The following is a 15,015-nucleotide window of genomic DNA, read 5'->3' as shown; positions in this document are numbered from 1 at the left end:
TTCTCTTTAAAACAGTGGTATTTATGAAATTTATACTAAATCTTTGTTTTCTTTGCTGCTCTGCTCCAACGTGCAATCAAATGGTGAGAACAGAGAATGGAACACAGAGCACCAAAGTTGGGCTAAACGTAACCACAGAAGAAAACAGGACCTCTCTTCATTAGAGAAGGACCTGTCTTAGGCAGAGGACATACTGAAAGAAAACAGTGCCTAGAAAAGCTCACTGAAGAGATCTTTACAGCCTCCAAGCAAAACATGTGCTTGTCACTGCAGAAGTCACAAGCACAGTAATAGTGGGTAATTCAAACCCAAGTGGGGTAAACCATGGAATACCCATGGACTGCTTACAGGAGTGGCTGTCTCATCAATGCTTCCACAAGCCCCTTTGCTGAAGGACTGATGATTCAAATCAGTAACCTTAGTATCAAGAGAGATGAGAACGAACAAGCTTATTTGTACAAAAGGAATTTTGAATCATTTTAGTTTGATCAAGTCACATATATTTATGCCTTCTTAATCTGAACTGATAAAGAAGTCCCTCTTTATCTTAACACCTGTCAAGGTAACAAATATTTGTCTATTTATTGTTCATTAATAATTTCAAGTTGGGCATTTCTCTATTTTCTTCTTTGTCAGGTTCACGTACCAACTATTTTTTTACTCACCTTTAATAATGATTTCTAAGAAACTGTCTGCCTGCAATTCAAAAGCTCAAGAGGTGCCAAGTTTTCAAACAAAGTATCTCTAATTAGTGATTAGAGATTCTTAAAAACAAATGTTATAGAGATCAAATTATAAACTTTAGGAAAACCTCATTTACCGACCAGTCTAAGTTCAATCACAGTAACGACAATTCATGTTTTAGCTGACTTAATATACAAGACAATGTATTTAAAATAAAAAATACCAGTTTTAAGCCAAGCTTCTTAATCCTCCAAAGTAAAAACCTTAGCTGTGTGCATCTAGAGAAATAAAACTTGCAAGTTTTAAAATATCTTCATTTGACCTGTACAATCTCAGCAATTCAAAAAAAGCATGGGACCCCTTTTAAGTCTCATATAGACCTTGACTACCAACGGTGTTTGGACAGGATATTTAAAATTTCTCAAAGGAATAGAAATAATATCAAAGGACTTTTAGGCAAAAGTTTCAAATGCATGCATTTTATTTCCTATGATACCCCTAGATAAATAGCATAATTTTAATTTTTGTTTCTTGGTACTTAAATTTTTGGGGATTTACTATTAGAAAGTTACTTAAAGCTGAATTCTTCAATATGTTCATTTCCTGTAGCATGAGGCTTCAAATAATAATGTTTTATAAATATTTTTCACACCAATAAAAGGTTTTCTCCCATTTCTCTCAAGATTAATTTTTCCTCTTCTAGCTCACTATCCTTAATCGCTTTACTGCTCTTCCCCAATCTTCCATGCTTACCAGATATCAGTATTTGTGGAAATATTTTCATGTCTCTTAAGCCTTTAAATCCTCTTGTCTATTAATACACCAATCTATTGCAGTTGTGTAGAAAATAAGTCCACAAAGGAGATTTCAGCCAAAAGGAAAAGATTTCTCTAAGAGGACAGGGGGCCTCTCCACTAGTAAATTTTATTTCTCTCACCATATTCTTACTCTTTTAAATCTCTCTATGTCTTCTACTACTCGAAGGGGATCATTTAGATTATAATTCAACGTCCTGCACAGTTCTTGATGGTACAGCCAGGATGTTATACCTAATCTCAACACCCTTAAATCCTTTCCCTATAGATCTTAGAAATCTAAATCCGATATGCTATGTTTTCTCAGTAACAAATATTAATAAAATTATTTCATGACATTTCTCTCACACCAGAAATAATCAGGATTTGAATTTTCCATCTTCACAACACATTTCACCAGTGTCTAAAAACTAATATGATAACAGCTGCAGGCTTACCTGGCTTGCAGCTTTTGTTTTTCAGCCAGCACAAAGAACTACAAGTACTGTTAATATGAGAAAAGAAAAATACAAAATTTGAAGAAAACACTTTGAATCCCAATGCCATTGGTCTGTTCCAGCTGCTGCAGGGAAGATATACTCTCATGATTATGAATAATGTGAATATCAAAGAAATTCAGTTTTGCATATTTCTTCTCACATTTGACATCAATAAATGTGATTTTTTAATTTGGTTTTTAATCTGATTTGTAAGATTTTTTTTTCTTCTAGATAAGAAACAGGAATCTTGGATCAATTAGAAATATCAACACAATATAATAAAGGACGGAAGAAATGACCCACTTAGCAGTTACCATCACCCTAAATCATGAGGAGAAATACCAATATAGTATTTGTTGAAGACTTCATGAACAACAGGAAAACAAGTGCAAGGTCTCACACCCTCTGAAGTGGAAAATTCTCAGAAAGGGAATCCACGCAGGAGCTCCAAGAAACTTTTTTAATGAAGGTGATCTGCAGTCTTTGAAACCTTTATTGCTATAAAGTCTCCTGACTATTTGCTCTGCCAGAGTGTTTATGCAATAAATACTGATATCTCTAAGGGTTTTTTACAGCATACAGAAGATATATTTTACTACCTTTCTGTGCAGAACCACTACTATTTATGATTTTCTATTCAAATAAGAGACTTTTTTTTTTTATTTTACATAGCTAAGCTACCAATCAAATAAGATTCTACTAATAAAAAATTGGAAATGTCTAGTATTTGCTTTGACCTCAGCATGATCCAGCTTACCTACCCGTGCTTACAATCCTTTCTGTTTGGCCACCTACTGATTTCACTGATTTCCTAAATTATGCAGTTTTTAAAAAATCTCTACTTGTAACTCATTCTACCTGCAATCTTTCTTACCTCCTTTAACCTTGAGACTCCAAAGTCATCAAGAGAATATAAAACTCCCAGAAACTGAATTCTGAAGGAAATATCTGAAACTGGCCAAGAGAGAGAGGTGATTTCCAGTTCTTAAATGAAGGGGTGGTGAACGCTGCAGAAAGCAAAGAACCCAGTTTAAAAAATTTCAAGATAAAATATTATTTCAGGGGGTTTTGTACTAGAAATACTGGTTTACAGATAATTTACAGTCATCTATCATGTTTTTATTTCTCTGATGAATACCTCAAAAGTGTTGCTAATTCATGGACAATGAAGAGTTCTCAACAAGAACCAGTTAAAATACTCTTTGAAGCATCACCGAACTGCCGTCAGGAGCTCTGCTGTATTCTGTCTGGCAAATGATCTCAAAGTGAAGAAATAAGAGTCATGTACAAACACTGAATAAAACCTAAACATCACTCATATCAATTGTCTCTCACTTGGCCTAAGAAGCAAATAAGGCCCTCTGAACACCAGCTGGGGACTAATTTATAGCTATCAGCATTTTGCTTTTGGTAGAAAAATGCTTGATATTTGTTGATATGACACCATTAAAATATTATAGCATGCCCATACTTTAAATTCACAACCCCCAAAGAGCTTGCCATTATGCTCAAACAGAAGTCATTAACACACTAAAAAGGCAGCAAGAATACTACAGGGAAAATAAAATTTGACTTTGTTATCAGCTTCATAAAGTACATCAAAGAGTACAGATGGAATGGCTTTTCCTGTCAGTGCATTCACATGGCCCCATTTATTACTCTTTTAATAGCCTTTCCAACAGTATTTATTTAGTTCTTAGCTCAAATCAGAGACCAGAAAGCAAGGTACACCATGAATTCACAAATTTATCTCTCTGCTGATACAAGAATGATTCTTCACGGCAGCTTGTACAGTGCTATGCTTTTCATTTCTGGTTGCAGAAGTGCTGATGCTACACCAGAATTTTACCCATTGTAGAGCACAGCTCACACACTATCAGGGATCTCCCTCCAGCTCCACACCACTCAAATCCAGGAGGCTGGGAGTGTATTTATACTGTCTGTGTTTGCTGCTGTTGTGATGACTTCATTTTGATTTTGGTGTTGTTGCTGCAAACAAAATTCATGAAAAGTATGTAACGGATTTAAATATTGTTGATTATTCATAAATGTGTTTTTCTAAGAGATGAGGAGTAGAATGAACTGGGTACAGGTGAGGTGGGGGTACCTCTGGGAAACCATATTTTGAAAAAGGCACGGGAGGTGTGGGAGACAGGAGTGGGGAAAAACATGTGAGAAATAACTCTGCAGATACCAAGGTCAGTGAAGAAGTAGAAGGAGTTGCTTCAGGTTCAGGAGCAGAAATTACGCCCCCCCCCCAATGTGTGACTACATGGATCTATTCCAAAGGACAGCAGCCTGTGGGAAAGACCCACACAGGAAGAGTTAGTGAAGAACTGAACACCCTAGGAAGGATTCCATCCTGAAGAAGGGGAAAATTTTACCCAAATCAAGACTGGTTTTCCCATGATGGCAACTGGTAAGGGATCTTACCCAATCTTGTGGCTTGAGTCTTAATCTCAACCCACAATCTTTTCCATCTTATTTTCTTCCTCTGTGTGACTGAGGAGGGGGAATGAGAGAGAGGCTGGGTGGGTATCTGCCAAGCCAGGATCAACCCAACACAGCTCATTCAGGGTATAGATTTCTCAATCTCAAATGTTCACTGTGACATTAGTCCGTGTATCCTGTGTGCATATTCTCACTGAAAACAGCTATGAGAAATATAACAGCAAGAAATTGTTGCTATTCCACATTTATTTCTCACTCACAGTTTGAAGAATAATTTCACTTTGCCATTAACATAGTTTCAAAGGTCTAAATGTCACCAGTCTTCTTCCTTGGAAATAGTGATATTGAATTTCAGTGTCTTTCACTTCATCAGTCAGTAGAAAGTAATATTTTGTCAGTAATTCAAGCAATTCTAATTTACAAAAATCTGTGTTCTTAATGTGTGTCAGTCAGGCATCATAATTGTAAAATCAGTTTTCACCAGAACCATCAGTTTAATGTAATGAATAATATTGCAGAAAGGCAGTATAAGACACAGAAGGAAATTAAGTGGTAAAGGTGAGGAAAATTTTGAGAAGCCAGCTTAGTGAAAGACAAGTGAAAGTTTAGTACCATATCAGTTATGGAACTATTTGGGTATATAATAAAGAGTGTATATACTGTTTATTATACCTGTTTTGTACTTACTCAAATGTCCCTAAAAGAGAAATATTAAAAGGAGAAAAAAAATACTGAAATTAGTATTGTATTTCTAGCCTGTAAATGTTATATTATTATAGTGTGTGATGTAATACACGTAATTTATATTCTAACCTGTGATTTATAATAACAACTCAGAAGTAAGTTTACACAGTGCAATAAGAGTGATCATTACCTTATTGTACAAAATTTATTTAATGTCTGAACTAAAGCTCAAGAGAATTGCAGGAGGATAAGAAGATTCTGGGAAAGTGCCAAGCACAGGCAAATTTCTCAATGTGTTTTGTGTTGCTTTCTGTGCAGAAAAAGTTACTGAAATACGTCACCAAAATGTTCTTCACCCAGATCAGCCATTATACGTATGCACCTTGTATTCAAAGATATTTGTACTGAGGTAAATTTATGGTAAGTTTAAATAGCTTTAAAATATAACTTCATCTTTAAATTGAAAAGTATCTCAAAACAGATGTGAGGAGCATGCATTACATATTAACTGAGAGTTTAAAAAGGTGTAAAAAGTCATCTTTATGGTATTACAATAACAATTTTATTTCAGTGGGTAATAAGTCTTGCAAATACATGTTTGTGTACTCTAAACTGGTGCCTTAGTAAATGAAAATAATGGATTTTAGAATGGGATATTGCATCTCTATAGTATTGCCCTAGGACTAATCCTAAATCTTATAACTGCTTAAAATACTGTATGTGATTTTAATAGAAAATAGCCACTTAACTCACTTTAATAGCTGACAGCTCAAAAAGGTTCTTGCTTATCTCCTGAAAAATTGAAACAGTGACAGTATATGGAAACTCCTTTTCTATATTTCCTAGGTGACTCTTAATATGAATTCAATTCAGATCATCCTTGTTGTCAGTCAAACAGGAAAAGCAAAAAAATGTATCCATGTGCCTGTACCCAGTAAAGAAAAAAATTTCCACAGGAAAAGAAATTTCCACAGAAATCAGTAAGTGAGCTTCTCTCTATTCCTAAAAGTTATGGTGAAAGCAAGAAAACCAAACACATACAAAAAAATACCTCAATGCCTAATACTAATATACTAAATAAAGTAGAAACTATATATTCAGATGAATATCTTAGCTTGTATTATTTATCACCACCAGAAGAGTACTGCCTGGAAAATCCCTGATTGGACAATATATTCTTTACTGCAGACAAATCTGGTGGTTTATGATCATGCTTTACTGAGGTTCTTCTTTTATAAGACCTCTTTTACGACCTCTTCCTTTTTTAAATAGGAGCAGTTCTTTTGCATGCCTCAATTTATTCTATATTGGTCTGAAGAAAGCAGAACATGGGAAATGTGGTTTTTTATGTGTTTCAGTCTCACCTTAGAAATTGTAGTGACAAACTTTCATAAACAATGATGCAGAATGTCATCAGACTGAGTTATTATTGAGTTGCATATTTTATTATACATGTATCTATTTTACATCTTTGCTTAATTAGGTCTTCAAAAGACAGGTATTCTCTGCCTTCACAATTTAAGAGAACTCATTAAAATACAGTGCATATTATTAGCCTGTATAGAGCAAAAACACTAATCTAGAAAACACTTCTCTTTTGTTATTCGCTTTGACATTTTGATCACAAACGTGGGAAGTAACCCTATCCCATTTTTTCTCCTCATTCCTTCTTTAAAAGCAACACAAAGTACAATACTTTGTCAAGAAGGACATCAGGACTACTTCTACATGAACTCTGATATGTAGTATATTTATCATATTTTACTTGCTTAAAAACTGAAGGAACAAACCCCAGAATATTTCATCACTGACTGAGGAAATCTGTTGTATAGTCTCCCTCCTTGCAATACCTTATTTAGTTTTGTCATTATTTCTCCGTGAAGTTATTACACAAAGGTGTTTGTATAACTACCAGTAAGTTCATGTTAAAAAAACAAAAAAAAATCCAACACAAGTATAAAAGAAAGCTATTCATTACTATTAACTGCAAATTTGTTTTTAGTTGTGTTGAGCAATTTCCTCCGAAAATCATTCCCAGTATATATTTTCCATAGGCTTTCATCCAAACTGTCAAAATATTATAAGAGATAAGAAAAATTTAATTAATCTCAAAAAAAAACCTGTTGATTTTAGTCTTAGATTCTTTTATATCAGTCCTACATGCTCAAATCTTTACCAGAAAATATTACAAATTTAATGAAAGATTGTTTCAAAGCTATAGTTTTTAAAACCTTCCTCTAAATTGTATAAAATCTTTAAATCTATTTATAGTTCCCCCTCCTTAAGAAATATATAATTCTTACATCAATATTGACCCAAAACATTGAAAATATTAACAAAGTAGACAAAATGTATTTTTTAATACAGCTACTCTTTTGTCCTCTCTGACTACTCCCCTCTGAACCCTGGACTACAGCTGGGGCAAGTTCCTCTCACACACAGAAAGACCAGAAACGATTTTGAACCTTTTGAGCTAAGCTTTAGGCTATGTCCAGGAGTGTGTTTGCACTGAGGCACACCTCACCTTCATACACATTCTCCTCCAGGTGAAACGGGATCCAGCCCTGCTTCATCCATAGCAGCAGAGTACCATGTTGCTAAAGCTCTAGAAGAAATGGAGAATATTAGCCTGATCATGCCTGTCTTTAATGCAGCTTCATCTTTCTCAATAAAAAGTTCTTTTGGAGCATCTTCTGATTTGACTCTCTCTTTCCAAATGCCTGGTAATAAGGTAAAAAATTAAACAATCAAAAATCCTTAAAACGCATGTTCAAATTTCTAGTATAAAATAAACAAATTTTACCATCAGACTGCAAATTTTTACACTTTTAAGTCCACTCCTCTATAAAACATTTATCAAAACTAGTGTCTATTTTATTTCTTTTCGACTGATAATCAAATACAAAATTTCATACTAAGCACGCGGATTAGAATTTGTGTTGCTACTGTGTCTCTTGCCTAGGGATGACAGGTGAGATGAGCCTTCAGGGGCCGAGAGGCAAAATGCACCAGACTCTGAATCAAAATCCAGGTAACTCACTTGAACTCTGAGTGTCTCGGCCTAATGAGTAGCTAAAACAGAATTAAAGCTCCCGCAAAAACAAGAATAACGTATAAGAATCAAAACATATTTACTTTTCATGACAGATCAAATTATTACAGTCTGTTAAAATTATGTTTCCTCAGTCAGTGAAATTGGGTTGAAGTTTCATTGACAGTTGCACCAAAAAGAGACAACAAAAAGATGCTATGGCCATATGTGGTCTTCAAGCAGACCTAATGGGTTATTTTGAACGCACACTGGAACTGGAAACAAGGTTTTCTACTATTTTTGGAATGAATTTGAGTTAACCTTTTTGTTCCGCTTCCTGACTATTATTGTCTTTCTCACAGTAATGCAAAGTGCCCTATCCAGCAAAAATACTCACATAATAAATATAGACTACCTATGACCCTAATATATCTATTAGACTGTAAAACAGCCTTTTCTGTCAGTTTGGCTGGAAGTATTTGGGTCAAGTGCACTGTGGCAAAATAGAAAATATATTTTCTTTTTTCCCTGCTCTATCAGAAAGGTGAAAGCTATATTGCTACTTTTTGCCCTGGAACAGGCCTCTTTTCCTGTCAATCTAGTATAAACTTCAGCAAAAAAGAAAATGGAACTATACTTTCAAAAGAGAAAAAGTCAAGGACAGATTTATTTTGTATCACTTAAAGCATGACATGAATAATTGAGTGAGTTATTTTTCTCTTTGGTGAGAAGACAAAAATGTATAAAACCCATCATTCAGAGTGAAACACTACCCCCACTCAACTGCTTACAGATGTTATTAGAAACCATAAAGTCAAAATCACATGCCTGAAAATCTATTTTAAAAAAATTGTGAACTTGTGAAAAGCATATATTAATTACACAACTTGCCTTGGCAGGTCTGGAAATTTTATATTAGTCTATTAAGAATATTTTTTTTGGTTTGGTCTAAAACTTGTTTTAGACTTCTTTAGTTAGTAATAATATATAATACTAACAGACCAGAACTGTGTAACAAAGTGTTATTGAAGAAAATCTAAGGAATTATAGCATTGCATTTTACTTCTGTGAAGAGGTATAATACATAAAAAAGAATATTGAAATAATTGCTTCAAAAATGAACAATTCACAATCTGTGGATGAACAATATGGAAAATACATTATAGATGCATTTGATAAAGTGCATTTAGACCTAGCTAATCTGAAAACCATTGCTTAAAGCAGTCCCAAGATGCTCATCACCATCAACACACAAATACTAAATAGCCAGGCAGTTTTATTCATAGCTGGAGTTTTGTACATCAGGCAAGGAAAGCTTTTCAATAAAGCAACCCTGTCTGATTCAGAATGGCCCCCAAATGCTATCCAAAATGATGTCTCAGCCTTCATTACATTAGGAAAATACAAGAACTCACACACAGAGTCGCAGTCTGACATCTTAATGCAACTGATTCCTGCAAAGCGCCACAGCTGTAGCTCCAGAGACTGAATTCCCCCATTGTTGGCACCGACTCGTTTGCTAGACTGGCACAGTGCTGGCCAGCTGGCGACACAGGAGCTGGACCAAAGCCCACAGGATGCTCCTGGCTGCCAGCTCCCTAGAGGACACTGCCTGAGAATCCAGCCCAGGAGAGAGGGGCTGTCACCACAGCCTGGACCACCAGCCCATGGCACAGCAGTGACTTGACAGCAATAGCTGCCTCCACTGCCTCCTCCATTTCATCCCCTTTAACAGTGGAAGCCCACCTCCCTGTGCCACACAGAGCACACAGTGACAGACACTGGCAGTGGGAAGAGAGACTGAAGAGAGCAAAAGGCAAGGGAAACCTTAATGAAGTGTTAGTAACATTCTTGTAGCAAACAAGGTTGCAATATCAGGCGGGAAGCAATGCTATGTGGCATGTGGTCGGTATCTTCCCTCTGCTCCAAGAGCATAATCAAGAGAAGACAGACTCTTAAAAGCCTTTACATGGAGGCTGGCCTTTCCTGCAAAATTTGCTCAGAATTCCTCATACCTGATGTGCAGGTGTATATAGATATGTGTAGGTATATATATACACACACCCACATATATGTGTATATTATATACATACACACACACACACCCTTTCAGGTATAGGGATACACAGAGTGTGTTCTTTTTCCTGCAGAAAAAAGGAGGAAAGATGAAATTTTTCATCCATCAGTGAAAGAGATCACTGGAAGTACTTACATTGGATGCGTACACATTTCTGTATGGGGATGAGCTTTCTTAATCCAACCTCACTCCCCTGGAATCCCAGCAACAAACAGAGCATTAGGGACAGAGCATAACTATTAGGAAAATAAAATATTTAAAGGGTTCATTTGAAGGGCTAAAGAAGCCAAAGAGTAGGATCAAATTCCTGATAGTCTCTAACCTTGCAGAAGTGCCTTGCAGAAGTTTGAGGCACTTTGCCTGCCCTAGCATCTCAGTCTTGAGCTATCTCAAGAGACTGACAAGCCCTCCTTTCTCCCTCAGTTACACATAATTCAAGGTTTTTTGCTTAATAGTTTGCTGTATCCAAACTCAGGATAAGTAATAAGCAGTCAATCTCAAAAGGTTTCAAGGTTTAATTCAGAGAAATATCTGAAGGGCCTAATATCCCTTCCAGCCTATAATGAGCTGAGTAGCTCATGAGAATCAGGTTTCTGTTGACATTTCCAGTAACTTGTTTTTAACAAAGATTGAAATGTTACAACAGCTTCTCCTGTTGTTTCAATATTTCTTTATATTTTCCAAAGGAAAATCAGACATAATACACAAGGGAGGAGAAGGGGGGCATAAGGAACAGAGCAGGAGGATGGACATGATGAATAGCAGAGAATTAAATTAAAGGAACAACATTTAAAAGTACCTCAAAGCTTTAATCAAAATATTCAATGGTTTTTAGGTAGATAGCTAGTTATCCATGGTTTCCAATTTTGTTGTCAATTTTTTTCCCCAAACATTTTAATCAAGGGTGAAGAAACCATCTGACATTGTATAATCAAAATATCACACCTTAGCAAAGATGTGTGATCTTTTCTTCAGCATTGTTCTACTTGAAATGTGCTTGTTTGAGCTACCAAGCCAGGCTTAATCTGAGTAATTGATCTGGGGTAACACAATTCTTGTACAAAGAGTACTTATTTTCCATAGGTCACAGCCTGATACCTAAGTTGTCCCTTAATCTCAAGTATGGACATAATACAAGATAGCCAGACACATCACTGACTTGCTATATGCAAACTTGAAATTCAGTCAGAGGTTCTTATAATAAGCAAAGATTCTGCTCAAATACACATGTAAGCTTTTTAGAACAACATTTCTTAATGTACATTTTTCTTAAGATTTAGGACTTCACAAAGTGTCATCCAATGTGTGATTTCCAAATCATGTGATAGAATTACTCACTGCTCATATACCTGCAGCTTTGATAATCCTTCCCCCGAAATATTAACTTCTGTTTAATAACAAGTTTTATTCCTGTTCTCCATGCAGTGGTTGTCCTCTGCAGCCATAGCATTACATCACCCTATGACACAGTTCAGGTAAAAACACATTCTGGAACAGATTGTTCCCTGGTGCAACTCCTCTAAAGCCAACTCAGTTTCATCAAGGGTGAACTCAGATCACAGTCTTTTAAGATGAACTCTTCAGTATTTATTGAAGGCAATCCAAAAAGTGACCTGTTTCAAAAAAATTCTCATGAAAAATGTTAATGTACCACTGGGTACTCTTTCAAGAGAGGAATGGTTTATTTACAGTATTAGCTTAATCTAAAACATACAATAGCTTCTCAACTTTCCAAGACACATTTATCTTTTAAGCACCTGAAGTGAAAAGGTGATGGCAAAGACTTCCTGAGTGGATCTAATAAACAAATAACAGGTCTAGGTCTTCAGTTCTCAAGTAGGGCTTGTATTTGGTTACTTACAGATAGTTTAGAGAGTACACAAAAGTTTAGAAGTATTCCTTTATCAAATGTTAAACTATTTATTCTTACTTTTCTCTTAAGCATAATATCCCATTTCTATTACCTTTAATTTTGCCTTATGTTGCCTAATTTTTTTGACATCTGAATACAGATGACAGGAGCTATTCCAATTGTATTTTAATATTTTCTGGATTGGAGGTTTTCTCTGTGTCTTATGTCTCTATCAAGGCTAGGGGGTTGTATTAGTCTCAGGAATACAGAAACAGCTACAGTTTTGTGAGTGTCACATAAAATATAATACTAATATAATACATAAATAGATACCAATAGCCATTTTTTTTTTAACATTTTATGTAATGTCAAAAAATGAACCATGCCACTCCACTTGAATTAGAAGGCGTATGTATGTAGCCTCATATCAACCATATTTTGATCCACAATACCTTTAGTACTTCAATGAACCAAGGTGATAGTCACACAAAATGCAAACAGATATAAGAAGAACGATATTCTTCTCTGACAGAACATAAAAGTAACAGGACAAGTATTAAAACCCAAGGAAGGTCTAGCATGATACAGAAAAAATTATGTATATGATTGGAATGGTTTTCCTGTTGAAAGCCAGATGGTTTATCCTCAGTCAGAAATTTGTTTTGAAATATTCTCCTTAATATTGGTCCAGCCTCTCTTTGATTGTTGTATACAGTTCTGGGGCTCACAATTAAAACAGGGTGTCAAGGTACCTGACCTCATGCAGAAGAGAGCAACAAAGCTGATGAAAGAGCTGGAAGCAATGACCAAGCAGCTGAAGACACTGGCATTACTGATTTGGAGAAAAGGAGGGTGAGAGGCTGTTCTCCCTACAGCTTACTGAGGAGGGGAAGTGGACAGGAGAGTCCTAAGTACTTTCCCTGGGATCCAGGGAAAGACATATGGGAAGGGTTCAAAACAACGTCAGGGGAGGTTCAGACTTGACATTATGAAACATTTCTTCACTGAGAGTGTGATCAAAGAGTGGAGCAGGCTTCCTAGAAAAGTGATCAATACCTCAAGCCTGTTAATGTTGGAGAAGCATTTAGACAATATCCTTAATATAATTTAGCTTTTGGTCAGCCCTGAAGTAGTCAGCCAGATGGAGTAGATGATATTGTAGGTCCCTTCCAACTGGAACTATTCTACACTTTTCAACTCTGAATCTTAAAATTTTCAAAACCACATAGAAGAAGACAGCCATCTCCTGATAACCTACATTGAAAAAGAGTTTTGCTATCCATTAAAGGGCTAGGACTTGATCCATTTTTATGAAGCAAAGAACAATGAAGATCCCTTTGGACCCAATACAATAGCAAGAGCTGAACATTACCTTTTCATATCAGTCATATTTCCAAACATGCTGCACCGCTGGGTCTGCCAAATTTGTCTGTGTCTTTCTTGTGCTGCTCCCAATGCAGCTTGCCCCAGAAGATGGACACAAGCTTAAACGTATTGGTACTGTCTAACAGAGGAGTGGGGGACTATGAGGCAAACTTCCCTTTACTCTCTCAGCTAATTCTCTTCTCAGTCATGTTGCAAAGGGTGTGAATCAATTGTAAACAGAAAAGGTCCTTACACTTTGGAAAACATCCAGGTGATATCCACTACTTGTGTCCCACGCTCTTTAAAACACAGACTTGAATAAAATAGCACTATTTCAGACAAGCTATGCTTGACCATAACAAGCTCCATTTTGGCCACCTGTTTCTGTCCTTGATGATCATCAGCAGTAATACCCCCTATACTGTACAGTCTCTAACCATTTTTACCATCAGTCACACTGCTTCTGGATCACCATAGCTCATGTTTATATAAAATCAGGAACCCAACAGAATTGCATATCCATTGTAATAACTGATTGTTTTATTTGTTATTTGTCTAATTCAGTGGAAGAAAATATACTTTTTAGTGCGTCTAAGGCTAAAAAATTTTAAAAACACATCAAAATATGGGGTTTTTTTCCTTGAAAAGAATACACCATTAATAGAAAATACTCTGCAATTAGGAATAAATTAGGTATTTAATTATTTGGTACAACCTTAAAAGTGAACACTCTTCAGGCAGAGAGATGATTCCCCCTGATACTAAGTTACATGCATCTTAGAAACTTGGCTTGAATTTTGTACTAAGGTTGCACAAGTAATTATCATAATTCTTAACAAGTCTACCACTTCTTGTGTAAAAATAAAATATTGAGACTCGACACATAGCATTATTTGGACATATATCAAAGTTCCTGATTTCAGCTGGCTGATTACTGTATTATTTTCAATACTACATTTGTTTTTAATTTTGTCAGTCTGCTCAGCAAAAATCACTCACAGGAGGAGAATCTACAATTAAAATTTCCGCAATATGTAACCAGTGGCAAAAATGCTAATAATGTGTATGTCACAGAGTAGACTACAGTAGGACAGCCTTTGGACTACATGTTTCCTGAATTTAATTGCTCTGCAACAAGGTTTCATTGCTTTCCTCCCACAACATCTAAATGCAGTCACCTGTGACAAAGAATGAGTTCATTCCCACAGAAAAAGAAAGAAAAGGAAGGAAATAAAATTAATGTTGCTGTATACACAAGACACTTGTACACTGTCATGAAATCAAGGTAATGAAAATGCAAAAAGCCTGTCATTGTTCCAACCTTGTACTTTAAATATTCCACAGTGTGCTTTTACACTTCTTCGTCTGACACCCAGCCTACTAGGAGTTAAGGAACTATATAAGAACATCAACACTCAGTAATTTCTAAAGCCTCTTCCTTCATAGCTGAAAAAGCACTTCAATACACCACAGAAGAATAGTTTAAGAAGTCAAAGTCAGAATGCTTATTACCCTTTAACCCACACAGCAGATTTCCTCTCTGCATATTTCTTTCATGGCACTGCCACTCCTGAAGG

At 35.8% G+C, this 15,015-nt stretch overlaps 1 long non-coding RNA gene across 1 annotated transcript in view; it reads right to left on the bottom strand.

The window, feature by feature from the left end:
• Positions 1-11,825, bottom strand: part of LOC135307771 (uncharacterized) — a 47,775-nt gene extending 35,950 nt beyond the window's left edge. Inside the window, exons 1-5 of the long non-coding RNA XR_010368422.1 lie at positions 11,571-11,825; positions 10,357-10,414; positions 7,638-7,718; positions 3,117-3,237; positions 2,853-2,985 (exon numbers count right to left, since the gene is read on the bottom strand). This is a non-coding gene — a long non-coding RNA (uncharacterized LOC135307771). The remainder of the gene's footprint in view (positions 1-2,852; positions 2,986-3,116; positions 3,238-7,637; positions 7,719-10,356; positions 10,415-11,570) is intronic.
• Between the last annotated feature and the right edge of the window lie 3,190 nt (positions 11,826-15,015).

Source organism: Passer domesticus, chromosome 1 (assembly GCF_036417665.1).
Source record: "Passer domesticus isolate bPasDom1 chromosome 1, bPasDom1.hap1, whole genome shotgun sequence".
Classification (NCBI taxonomy): Eukaryota; Metazoa; Chordata; class Aves; order Passeriformes; family Passeridae; genus Passer; species Passer domesticus.
The sequence above is the reverse complement of the archived record's forward strand: the minus strand, read 5'-3'. Positions and strand labels throughout refer to the sequence as shown.